The 12,223-nt window shown below is 46.1% G+C and overlaps 1 protein-coding gene and 1 pseudogene across 1 annotated transcript in view; one reads left to right on the forward strand and one right to left on the reverse strand.

Annotated features, from left to right (window-relative positions):
* SPATA13 (spermatogenesis associated 13) overlaps positions 1-12,223 on the forward strand; it is a 284,285-nt gene that overhangs the window by 99,709 nt on the left and 172,353 nt on the right. The window lies entirely within an intron of this gene.
* LOC118609664 lies at positions 1,961-2,079 on the reverse strand (annotated as a pseudogene).

The following is a 12,223-nucleotide window of genomic DNA, read 5'->3' on the forward strand; positions in this document are numbered from 1 at the left end:
ACCACGTGCATATCCACCAGGACCTTTCCCTCACTGCAGGAAGTTTTATTAGATGGCACTGTGTCAACATTCAGCATCAACCGCAGCCGGCATGACGGAGTAGAAAGCAGACCCTACGGCCTCCCACTAAGAGAACGCAGGGCCACTTGATTGGTCGTGCTAATCAAGTCTCTGGGAGTTCAGAGGATAGAGTAATAGGCATCATGTATGTGCTATCAGAAAAATCTGCGTTTTGGGGGAATTCTGTGAGTCAAATGACCCAAGTGGGGTTTTTTGTTTGTTTGTTTGTTTTTACAAATAGATTACAAGAAAAAGAAAGGGATGCAGAGGAACCTGCCGATTGAAAGAATTTTAGAACCGTCCAGATGAAACTGTCATGTCTGTGAATGGAAACTCGGAAGAAAGAGCTATGAAGAGGTGCAAATAAGTGATTACTGTAAAAATCAGGATCATGGTTACCGATGGCGGAAGGGCTGTGATTGGCACAGGGCCTGTGGGCGTTTCTGGTGTGTCCAGCAAAGTTCTGTGTGTTGAGTCGGGTGCTGATTTAAGCGTTCACCCTGTCATAATTCGTTAAGCCGTATTTTACAGCTTTCTTTATCCATTTTTTATCTTATACTTTTAAAAAGTTTTTTTCGTTTGTTTTTTGTTTTTGTTTGTTTGTTTTTGTTCTTTTAAAGGAGCCTACGAGTGCCTCATCAGGGCCCTGTGTCTCCGAGGAGACAGTTTCTTCCGTTTCGTGATCTCTAAGTTTTCTTACCAAACCTTTTTCTAAGTGACACCTGTACTTCCCACCACATTCACGTTTAAGATTACACTTGATTCGCTCTGAGGTGCCAGCCAGCTCTCTACAGGAGAAAAAAAAAAAAAATGCTTTCCATTTTCTCCTGCTGTCAACTCACGCATTCCGTTTTCAGACGAGTTTGCTTTTCTGCGGCTCACGTGGCTTGAAATGTGCTCGCTGAGACCTTGTTCTTTGCCTGCGCTCATCCTCCTCCCCCGCCTCTCTCTCTCCCCCTCCGCCCGAGCAGGTCACTCTTTACATTTCTTTGTCTCGTCGTCACAGCTGGAAGACCCACGAAGGCGAAGGCGAAGGCGGCCGATTCTAGTCGACCCCCTTTAATATTCCCTCACGAGAACCGGGGCCCAGAGAAGGATGAAACTATTTGCCAAAGGTCACAGAACTCGTGTGGAGCGAAGCTGGGGCTGGCACTTTGATTTGCTGACCCCCCAGTCCTGTTTCTCTTCAAAAACCTCTAACCAGACTAGGACACATGTCTTCACCTGAGCTCCTCACTTCTGCGCGGCCTAGAATGTTCACTTCTGTTGACGAGAGGCATCCCGTCCCCCACCCTTCTTCCAATGAACTCTCGCCTTCGAGCAAGCGTTCTGATAGTCATTTCAATGGTGCATTTGCCCATTCTCTTGGTGAACCTTTTCACTGGGCTTTGCAGCTTTGAGAAGGCTCACACATCTATGTTGGGTGACCGATAGTATCAACGAGACATAGGACCACCGTTGAGACTGCATGAGAGACGGGCGATGAGGGGGCCTCACCTGCATTTGGGGATCCAGGTGGAAGAGCAGCAGTTTCACTGTGACTTTCGGTGCCTCCGCTTCTTTCAGGGGCCTTGGCCCCCCTCTTGCTTGCCTTGGGGACCTGGGATCCTGTGCCCATACATGGCAGGGGCTGGGCCTGTGGGCCTGCTCCCCAAGATGGACGACAGGGACCTCCCATGCCTCATTCTGCTCCCTGAAGAGTTAATCTGATGTATTTCTTAATTTTTTTTTAAAAAAAAAAGCTTTTTTTTTTCTTCTGGCTGTCAAGTTACATGCCTATCATAAAGTCTTTTTTTCCCCTTTTTTTAAAAAATATTTTTTTAGGCAAGACAACCCTTGGTTGACCTCACTGATTGCAAGGACCTTGTCATCTTACAATCCCTTAGTTGTTTACTTTTTATGCCTACAGCACCTGGTCTTCCTAGGTGGTCTCCCATCCAAGTCCTCACCAGGCCCGACCCTGCTTAGCTTCCAGGATCAGATGGGATCAGGCTCGTTCGGGGCGGCATGGCCACAGACCGCCTGTCACAAAATCGTGAGAAACACAGAGCTGCGGCGTTCACATCCGACACCGTTTTGCTGGTTGAGACGTACCGCTCTGTTCTCCGCTCTCCCCTCCTTTCCTTTTCTCATCCACTCCCCCCTTCCCCCTCCTCTCTCACTATGCACGAGACGAAGCCTCCGTGAAAATCTGTAAAGTTTGGGGTTCGGAGGGCTGTCCCGTTGGTCGAAGTGCTGTGACGTGACCTGCCCCAGAGGGCGTGGAAACCCCACACTCCTCCCCACACACCTGGCCCTGTGCAGCTCTTCCATCTGGCTATTCCTGAGTTTTGTTTTTTTGTTTTTAATTAAAAAAAAAAAAAGATAATCTAATAAGTACACTGTTTCCCTGAGTTCCGTAAGTCATGCTGGCAATTTGTCAAACCTGAAGAAGGGGGTTGTAGGGTCCTCCAATTTATACACAATCAGTCAGAAGGTGACAGCCTGGACTTGCCAAGGGCGTCTGAAGTGGGGGGTAGGGGACGGTCTTGTGGGACAGAGCCCTTGATCTGCGCGGCGTGTGCCAGCTCCTGATACAGTGTCCGGATTGAATTCAATTGTTAGATTCCCAGCTAGCGCGGGGGAATCGTCAGTGTGGGAAATCACCCACACATTTGGTGGCCAGAAATGAAGACGTTTGTGCGATACTAGTGGAGAGCAGAGAAGGAAGTGAGTTTTTCTTACACATACCGTTCCTTTATACACATGTGCCTTGAGCAGTCTTTACATTTGGATAGTCCATTCTCAACTTGCGGGCTCTGTAACCACCAGTTTTCCTGATTTTTTTTTTCATCTTTTAGTGGTAACCCATGGTTTGCTTATTATTTACCACTAAATTTATACATATTTTTTGTTAACCCTGTTTAATATTGCTATGTATTTATAGTTAACCTATTTTTGTGTGGTAAAATGAAACCCATATTAAATTTATCATAACCATTTTTAAGTATACAGTATAGTAATGTTAACTATATCCACTTTGTCATGCAACAGATCTCTAGAACTTTCTCATCCTGTCAGACTGAAACTCTTCACCCATGAAATAACCCCCCTGGCCCTCCCTCACCCCGGGCCCTGGTAACCACGTTCCATCTGCTTTTTCTGTAAGCGACAACTTTAATTACCTCACAGAAGTGAAATCACGCCACGTTTGTCTTTCTGTGACTGGCTTATTTCACTTAGTGTGATGTCCTTCAGATAGTACCCACATTGCAGTGTGAACAGGATCTGCTTTTTAAAAGCGGAACCCTATTCCCCGTTTCGTTGATCCAGTCATCCGTTGATGGACGTTTGGGTCACGTTCACCACTCGGCTACTGTGAATAATGCTGCAGTGTACAGAGGAGTGGACATAGCTCTGCGAGATCCTCATTTTGATTCTTTTGGGTATTTCCTCCATGGTGGGGATGCTAGTTCCCGTAGTAATTCCACTTTTAATATTTCGAGGGATCGCCACTGTTTTCCACAGCAGCGGCACCATTTTACATTCCCGTCGAGAGGGCACGGGGTTCCAATTTCTTCACGACTACCTGGCTCTTGTCCTTATCAGGTTCTTTCGATAGCGGCCATGCTAACAGGCGTGAGGTGACATCTCATTGTGAGTTTGACGTGCATTTCCTGATGATTAGTGATTTGGAGCATCTTTTCACGAATCTGTTGGCCATTTACATGTATACCTTCTTTGGAAAAAAAAAGCCTATTCAGGTCTTTTACTAACTTTTAAGTCAGATTATTTGTTTTTCTTTCTAATGAGTTACGTGAGTTTCTTGTGTATCTTAAATATTAACCCCTGAGCAGATGTATGATGTGTAAATGTTTCCCCCCCATTCTGTGGGTTGCCTCTTCGTTTCGTTTACCATTTCTTTAGCTGTGCGGAAGCGTTTTAGTTTGTCGTGGTACCACTGGTTCATTTTTGCTTTTGTTGCTTGTGCTTTTGGTGTTAGATCCAGAAAATTATTCTGGAGAGCCATGTCCAGGAGCTTTTTCTCTGTGTTTTCTCTCCTGGAAGTTTGGTGATTTCAATTTCAGGTTAACTTTGGTGAGCGCCCTAAGGTAGGGGTCCAGTTTCCTTCTTTTGCAGGTGTTTGTCCAGTTTTGCCGACACCACTGGTTGAAGAGATACCTCAAGTTATTCTTGATGAAAGAAAATTGAAAATACGAAATCACGTACATTAAGACATTAAAGGTTTCCTTGTAAGGCATAATGAGGGCAGGAGAATCTCATGAACTTTGTTTTAAAAAGAATTCCGAATATGTAAAAATGAGAAATAAACAAATATAAAGTATTTCTCAACTCCCCCCCGCCGCGTATTCCATAGAAGTTAAACAGTGTTACTATCAATATGTATATTTTATTTGCATCTAATCTTTCTATACTTATTATATCGTCTAGTCTTTCTATACTTATTATTTGAAAATATCGATAGTATTACTATTTATTTTATGACACGATGGCACCAAACAGACAGCCAGAGCACCAAAATATGTTGAAACATGGAGGTTATATATGTGTAATTATATATAGCTACATATATATATAAATATATAGATACATTATATACAGAATTCTAATTAGATATGTATTTACATAGATACGCATAACATGTATCTATATGTGTATATATAGTGTGCCAACTTAAGTTCACCCCTTTTAACTTCTCCTTCAGTCGGCCCCGAATAAACTCAGCGTCTGTGTTTTCCAGGATTCCACAAGAGGCCGCTCTGTGATGTACATCTTAGAGAGACAGGTCCATTTGTCCCCCCAGATGTGATACATATGTCGTGTGTGGTGAGGGTGGGCAGGGTAAGGGGAGTGAGATAAGCTCACTCTGTAGAGAAGCCCGCACTTGAGTATTTATGTCCCTTCACAGAGAATTTTCATCCTTTCTCACAGTTGTAGCACAGTGTCCAGAACTGCCATTTGATCACTCCCCTGGGGGAAAAAATAACAAAGGTGGCCCCCTGTCCGTCCGGTCATGCTGCTGCATGTCCCATTAGTCACTTCTGATTATTAGCCGAGTAGGAGTTACTCCAAGGAGGGCTGATTTCAGCACTTTTCAGTGATTCCTTAGTTTGTTTCCTGCAGCCTTTCTAATTTCCATGGCTGTAAATAATCCTGCTATATTAAAACCACACACCGGAAGCGAACCTCCCTCTCAGCTAAATTCTGCATCAGCATATCCATTACCCGCTACTGACGTTTTTATTCGGCAGCATCATCTGGCCACCGTCCTTACCTGAGTACCAAGCGATCACTTAGAGAATCTTTATTCTAGGGTACAGCCAGGTTGCTCGGAACCAAATTGGATCAATCTAACTAACTGGATAGAATCTCCAAGTTCCCCCCAAAAGGCCATCCATGCACTTTAAAGTAATCTGTGGTTCTACTTAACACAGAAAGTAGAACAGCATTTTTGGGAAGAACTTTTATACCATGTTTATAGCATGGAAAAAGCATAATGCTCATAGTAGTGGCTATGTGACAGCTGCCATCCCTGTGACCTGCTCAGGTCACCGCACGCAGACTTAAGCATGAAGGACTGGAAAAGGGGCAGATGGTCTCTGTCCCGGCCCCTGTCCAAGCACTGACAAAGTAGGGCAACTTGCTTTAGGAAAAGCATGTTCTCCTGTGGAGGACTTCATGCAAATCGCCCTTGGTCACTTGGAATTGAAATAGAAATGAGCGGCTGAGGTCTAAATGACTGGCGGGGCCACCGACTCTTCTGATCCCAGTTGCATCAGAGCCTCAGGAGCTTTGCTGATAAAATCTGATGCCCCAGAAGAATCTTCAGCCCCAGAAGCTCTCGCTTTGATGTGAATTTTTTTCCATGACTTTAATGGCATTTCCATGAGGCAGTAAATGACGATACAGAGATCTAGGCTCTGCGGGGTGCCGGAAATGTCCCCACCTAGATCTGAGGGCAGAGCTGTGCTGTAAAAATGTGGCCCCTTTTGTTCGTTTTTAGATAGCTGTTACTTATTTCTTTTTGCCGGAGTATTCTAAGGCAGACGTCTTACCATTTCACTGTAAACACGTTATTGCACATCTCTGAGAGATTAAGGACTGAAAAGAAAACAGAGAAGGAACCTTGGTGCCATTTTAATTTCAAACAAAATTAACAATGAAAAAGAAGTTTTTTGTTTTTGTTTTTTTTTTTTTTGTTTTTTTTTTTTTTTTTTTTTTTTGCTTTTTTTACTGTGTTACTTATGCTTTGATTTATAATGAAAGAGTGAGAAACAGACAGACAGGAGCCGGAGTGTGAGTGCAGGAAAGGAGGGGACAGACAGGGAGCGGCAGGGGGGGAGGGCGGGCGTGTTATATTGGCTGTGTGGCCTCAGCCTCGAGCCTCACTTTGGAATCTTGAAGTGCGAGTCCCTACGGCTCAGGCTCTTTGGGGACATTAAATGCAATAAAGCACCTGGCCTAGTACCTGCCATGTGTCACAGGTTCAATATATGATAGCTGTTATCATTAATAACTATATTTATCCTTCGTCGTTTTAGAAAAAATACTTAACATTTAATTATAACCACCCTTCCCAATTCGCATTCTCTTTGAGCCATACTTATAGAAACGGAAGGCTTTCAGCTGTGGGTCTGACAGTGCACGGGGTGGGGGAGGGGAGGAAGAAAGGGGGACGTTGTCTGTTCCCCGCCCCCCAGCCGCACACACAGGTCTATTGACCTCACACAGCTGTGCTGGAGGGACAGCTCTGGAGGCCGCCCGCCGGCGGGATGCGTCACGAGGCACTGTCCTGGGCGTCAGGCACTTCGCTGCCATCTTATCCACAAGCCGGATAAAGTAAGTGAAGAAGCTACGTGGTCCTGTCCCCAAGGGCTCCGAGGATGTGGTGCTTAATATACTGATAGGTATGAAATCTGAACTAGGGTAGTGGTGGCCAGAACCTCAGACTCTAAACCCAGACCCAGCTCGAATCCTATTTGCCACGCCCTGTCACACGCCTCTTTGGGCGAGTTGCTTGTCCTTTTTGTGCTTAGTTTTTGCGTCTTTAAAATAAAGATAATACTGGTACCTACCTCACAGATGATTATAAGAATTAAGTTAGTTAATGACACATAAAGCACTGGGCACCATATGCTGTGTTTGCCAGGCACTGCGGGCGACGGCGAGATGTAAATGTTGTGTTTCCACTGGTTTTATAAAGGAAATTACTTATAGGACACTGTTAGAAAGCAATATAGAAGTTTGAGAACGTCCACCATGTATGTCAATGCTGAGAAAATTCCCGTGAGGAAAGTTCACTGTAGGGTGAACAGTGTTGTTTTATTGAAGAGTATAAAGATCGAACGGAACCTTTTCAAGGAAAGAGTGTTTGGCATTTGACAAAAAGAATCAGTTGATATCATTTCATGTTTGTTTAAACGGATCCTGGTCCCATCAGTCTGTAGAATAAAGAGGTGATTAACCTGATGTTTAAATAGATTTCGATGTGAAAGTTCTTAAAGCAGGCATTGAATCCACCCGTCCTTACCAAACGTTCCTTTGATGTATGTATAATGGAAGGTGCTTTATATATACATTCGCAGGTGGGTATACGTACATTTTTATCTTCATGGAGAGATATTAGGCATAGAGACCATGGTTTCTTAGAAAGAAAGGAGTTCCTTTGCATTTACTCATTTGATCACTTGTACCGACAAGGACAGGAGCATATGAAATGCAGATAAGTAGATAAAGGCCCTGGCGTGCCGAGTCCAGTTGGTAAGGCACAGTAAATTGAGGCCGTATCTAAACAACATAAGAACAGTACTCTGCGTGTAAAAGGTGTTCAGAAATCTAGATTTCAGGATGTCGGCTTAATAGGTAATGAACGCTCTGGAATGTCAGTTGGCTTGCTCTGGCTGGAGTTCTCATTTCTCAGCCCGGCTCCGACCTGCGTCTCTCTCTCCATGTCGTCAGCCCTCACTCAGCGCACAGCCGGGCGATGCCGTATCTTTTCATGCTCTGCACGCCATAGTTTTTATTCCCCTTTCCTGGAACGATGTTGTCTCCACTGTCTTTTCCCGACGAGCTCATCTCCATCGTTTAAAGAGTGTGTCATTGTCATCTTCTCTGCTCGGACGTGCTGGCTCCCGGGCAGGAGTCATTCCGAACTCCCCACAGAACGTCATTCGGACCTTCATTAGAGTATTTAGTGGCCTGTTATGATTTTTTATTTTTTTACCTGTCGATTTCTATCCCGCGTCAGGAGTCGGTCATCCTGGAATCTTTCGCACCGAGCGTAATGTGAAGGAGCTTTATGGAAACTCCATGGTTATATATCGAAGGAGTAGAAAAAGTAAAGGGGTATATGAGATAAGAGCTGAAAATAAGCCTACAGAGAAGGGGTTTTAGGAAGATAGAAATGAAATGTGAAGAATGTGAATGTTCCCTGTGATGGGCTGGATCGTTCCCCCGCCCACCCCAGTTGAAGCCCTAACCCTCAGGACTTCGGGGTGTATCTGTGTTTGGAGAGGAGATTGAGTTACAATGAGGTCAAGAGTTTGGTCTCGTCCATTATGACCGGCGTCCTTATAAGAAGAAGTGATTAGGACCCAGGCGCACACAGAGGGATGACCATGAAGGGGAAGGTGGCCCTCTGCACCCTGAGGAGAGAGGCCTCAGAGGAAACCTACCCCGCTGACCTCTTGATCTTGGACTTCCAGCCCCCAGACCTGTGAGCAAACAAATTTCTCTGGTTTAAGCCCCCTGGCCTGTGGTTAATCATAGTTAATAGAAATCTCCATCTTTCAACTCTCATCTCCTAGAAACCAAGAATTATTTTTCCTCTACAGCCAACTTTTCCTCGTGGGTGACAATGTAAGCTATTCCACCATTGAACCTGGCGGGGGTCGGGACGGAGTTATCCATTGCCTGTCCCTCCTCTCATTCTGGCCGAGCCGTTGTTCAGCGGAGTCTCACCCTATCGGTGGGTCATCCAGCAGCGGGTCAGCCGGTGGCATTTACAGAACAACACGTGCATTGTGTCACACTGGGCCCGAGTACCAACCGTTCAATGACCGTTTGTTTCTACTGTCGCATCCTCCGGGGCCGGAGCCCACAGACTTGGCTCTCGCCCCAGAGCAAATGTCACAAGCCAGTTCCAGGTGACAGCCCATGTCCACGTTAACGAGAAACCTCAGTGCAGGTACGACACCATGACCTGCTAAAAGAAATGGGGTAATAGGTAATCTTGTAAAGATGGAGACAACAAAAGAAAAAATCTTGTTCCTAAATTTTATTAGGGATCCCAGATAAAGCAGATCAGGTGCAGGTGAGAACATGAATTCAAAAGGTAACCAATCCCGTGTCTGTGGACCCTTCTGAGAGTTGGAGGAACCGACTGATAGGAATTTAGCCGCATTTCCTCTCTGAAAACTATATTTCTGGGAACCTTCAGATTAGGCACAAACGCGAAGGGAAGATAAAAGCAGAAAAAAAGTGGGTAAGGAATTTATGCCTGCCAGGGTAGTGGAGAGAATAAATAAAGCTTTTACGACTATATCTATATCGGGAGGAGGAAACACTAGAAATTAAAGGAGGGGCGTGAAATGCAAGATGCTTAAAAGATGGCTGGGTACTCAAATGACCTTTTGAAGTCTCCCTTTGACAGCAAAAAAATTCAAGCTTTAACTCTGTTCGGGCTGGGCGATGATGCTGGTGAAAATTTTCTGTATGCACAGGCCCTGTGATGGCGATACTCATTAAAAGCACTCGTCGTCAAAATTGCTGCCGTGTAGTCCCAAGGCAGGAAAATGGTTTGCCAAACTTAAAAATCCAAAAAGCCAAAAAATAGCCTGAGTGGCGTCAAGTCTGTGTTTACGTAAATTCATGGAGAAAAATCTTTTATCAAAGGTACCTCAATGCCAGCACCGAAAGTTTTATATTTCTGTATTTCCGAATCACACGCGAAAAATAAAAAAAACACGATGATGATCCCCATATGTGCTTTGTTCCCTTTATTTTTAGATTTTTATTGAAGCTATATGTGTACATGGCGAAGAAAAAAGCAGAGAGTGGAGGAGAGACAATTCTTGTTGTCATTTCTGTTTCAGACCTTTTGGTGATTACACTCGTGACTAAACCAGGGGTCTCCAGCCCCCAGGCCGTGGACCAGTACCGGTCTGTGGCCTGTTTACGGGCCACGCAGCAGGAGGTGAGCGGCTGGGGAGCAAGCGAAGCTTCGGCTGTGTCTGCAGCCGCCCCCCGGCGCCAGCATCACCGCCTCAGCTCCGCCTCAGGTCCTCAGGCATCAGATTCTCCTAGGAGCACCGGTCCCTGGTGCCAAACAGGCTGGGGACCGCTGCTCTAAACAACATGCTTGTGTTGTTCATTACTGATAGACGATGATACCTTTAGACTCTCTGGTATGAGATGGTCTCTACCCCTAGCCCTTCTCCTGATTTTGGTAAACTATGTTTAGTTCTGTTAATTACATTTGCATCTTTGTACCTAGAGTTAAGTTCTATCTCTTGTTGCTTCGACATTGGACTTGGCCTCCCGGTGTGAGACGTAGCCTGTTTGCATGGCAGAGTGAAGGCCTCGGTTAGTCGTTCTGGGTGCTCGGGATGTGAGGCGCTGCCTTGGCAGGAGGCCTCCCCGTCCCGGTGGACTCGACCTGGGGACTCCGTGTGTGTGTGTGTTTGGGGGGGTGGCGGGGACCTGCTGACTCTAGGAACTGAGACGTGCCTTTCGGAGTGTTTGTGCACATCCACTCACCCTTAGAGCAGAAACTCACCTGGGGCAGTTTACTTAACTTCTCATTAGAAAACCCTCCGGCTGGGGGCCCGGGTCGAAGCGCTGGCCGCTTTCCACAGCACACAGGGCAGAGGGGATGGGCATGCAGCTCCCTGGGCAGACTTCCAGTTCGTTCCTGGTGTTCAGCACCTCTTCTTCTTCTTGCTCTGAAGCCTATCAGCCCCGTGCCTAGGCCTTCCCTGGGGTTTTGCCGGAAGGATCAGCTCCCTCCTCCACTCTTCCTGGACCCTTGGGCGAGCGCTCTGGGCTGCATTCCACCCCGCTCAGGCTTAACCGTCCACGCGCTTGTGTTTGCGTGGTCTTCTGGAAATGTTTAAAATCTCTCTCCCACTGATGGTAATTTATATACATATGTATACGCTCGGGCGTATAGATGCATAGATACATATGTGCATGTGTATGCATATACACGCATATATACACATGTGTCCCGAGTTTACCATATTGAATCAGAGCTAGAACCTATGGAAACTTAAAAAAAAAAGAGCCCGTACTATACATACTCTTGGAGCCCTGCCCCCACTCAGCCACATGTTTTGAAGTATCTCCTACAGCATCATATTTTTTTAACATGCGTATAGTTTTCCCTTATACGAATAGACTGCAGTTCGGTGAACTAGCACCCCACTGCTGGGCACTTAGCTCGTGTGTAAATTTTCCTCCAGTAAATTGATCGGCCACGTTATCTTTGCCAGTATTGTCTGTGCACGTCACTGGGCTGTTTTTTGGGATACATTTCTAGACGTGAAATCACTGAGTCCAAAGGTTGCGCGTTTTTAAGGCTTTCGATGCACATCGCCAAATGGCCTTCCAGAAGGTTTCTATCAATTTTTGACTCCCATTCCATGGTAGTACTGATTTTCTTTCCGCCTTGGATGTCATTATGCTCTCAAACTTGTAAACTGGACAGGCGAAGATGCCGTCTTGTTGTAACTGCTTGCTGACTGTATCGTGAATGACGTCATCCCAGCCGGAGGCGGGATCCTGGTGCCTGGCTGCCTTACCTTTCCTGGCTGCCGGCAGAGGAAGCCGGGAGGCATGAAAGGCGGAGCTCGCAGAGTCAGAGCGGCCATGGGCTCTGCTGGCCCCACCGGCCTCTCCGAGAGCCCCCTCAGTTCTGCCTGCCTTGAGACCGTTGGTTCAGGAGCGGGAACGGGAGGGAGGAGAAGATGGTTCCAGATCAGACCTCATTCCCCTCCTGCCCAGTGTGAATTCTAAAGGAATAAAGCAAAAGTGAAGAAAAGCTGAGGAGTAGGCTGCATGCGAGGGCCAGGATAATGGAACTAGAATCAAATCCACTTAATATGGAAATAAACCCATGGGTCAGTGCCAAACCCCTCGACCCCCCTGAGCTGCTGTAGAGGCT

The sequence above is a fragment of the Rousettus aegyptiacus genome, unplaced genomic scaffold (genome assembly GCF_014176215.1).
Source record: "Rousettus aegyptiacus isolate mRouAeg1 unplaced genomic scaffold, mRouAeg1.p scaffold_m13_p_11, whole genome shotgun sequence".
In the NCBI taxonomy this organism is placed as follows: Eukaryota; Metazoa; Chordata; class Mammalia; order Chiroptera; family Pteropodidae; genus Rousettus; species Rousettus aegyptiacus.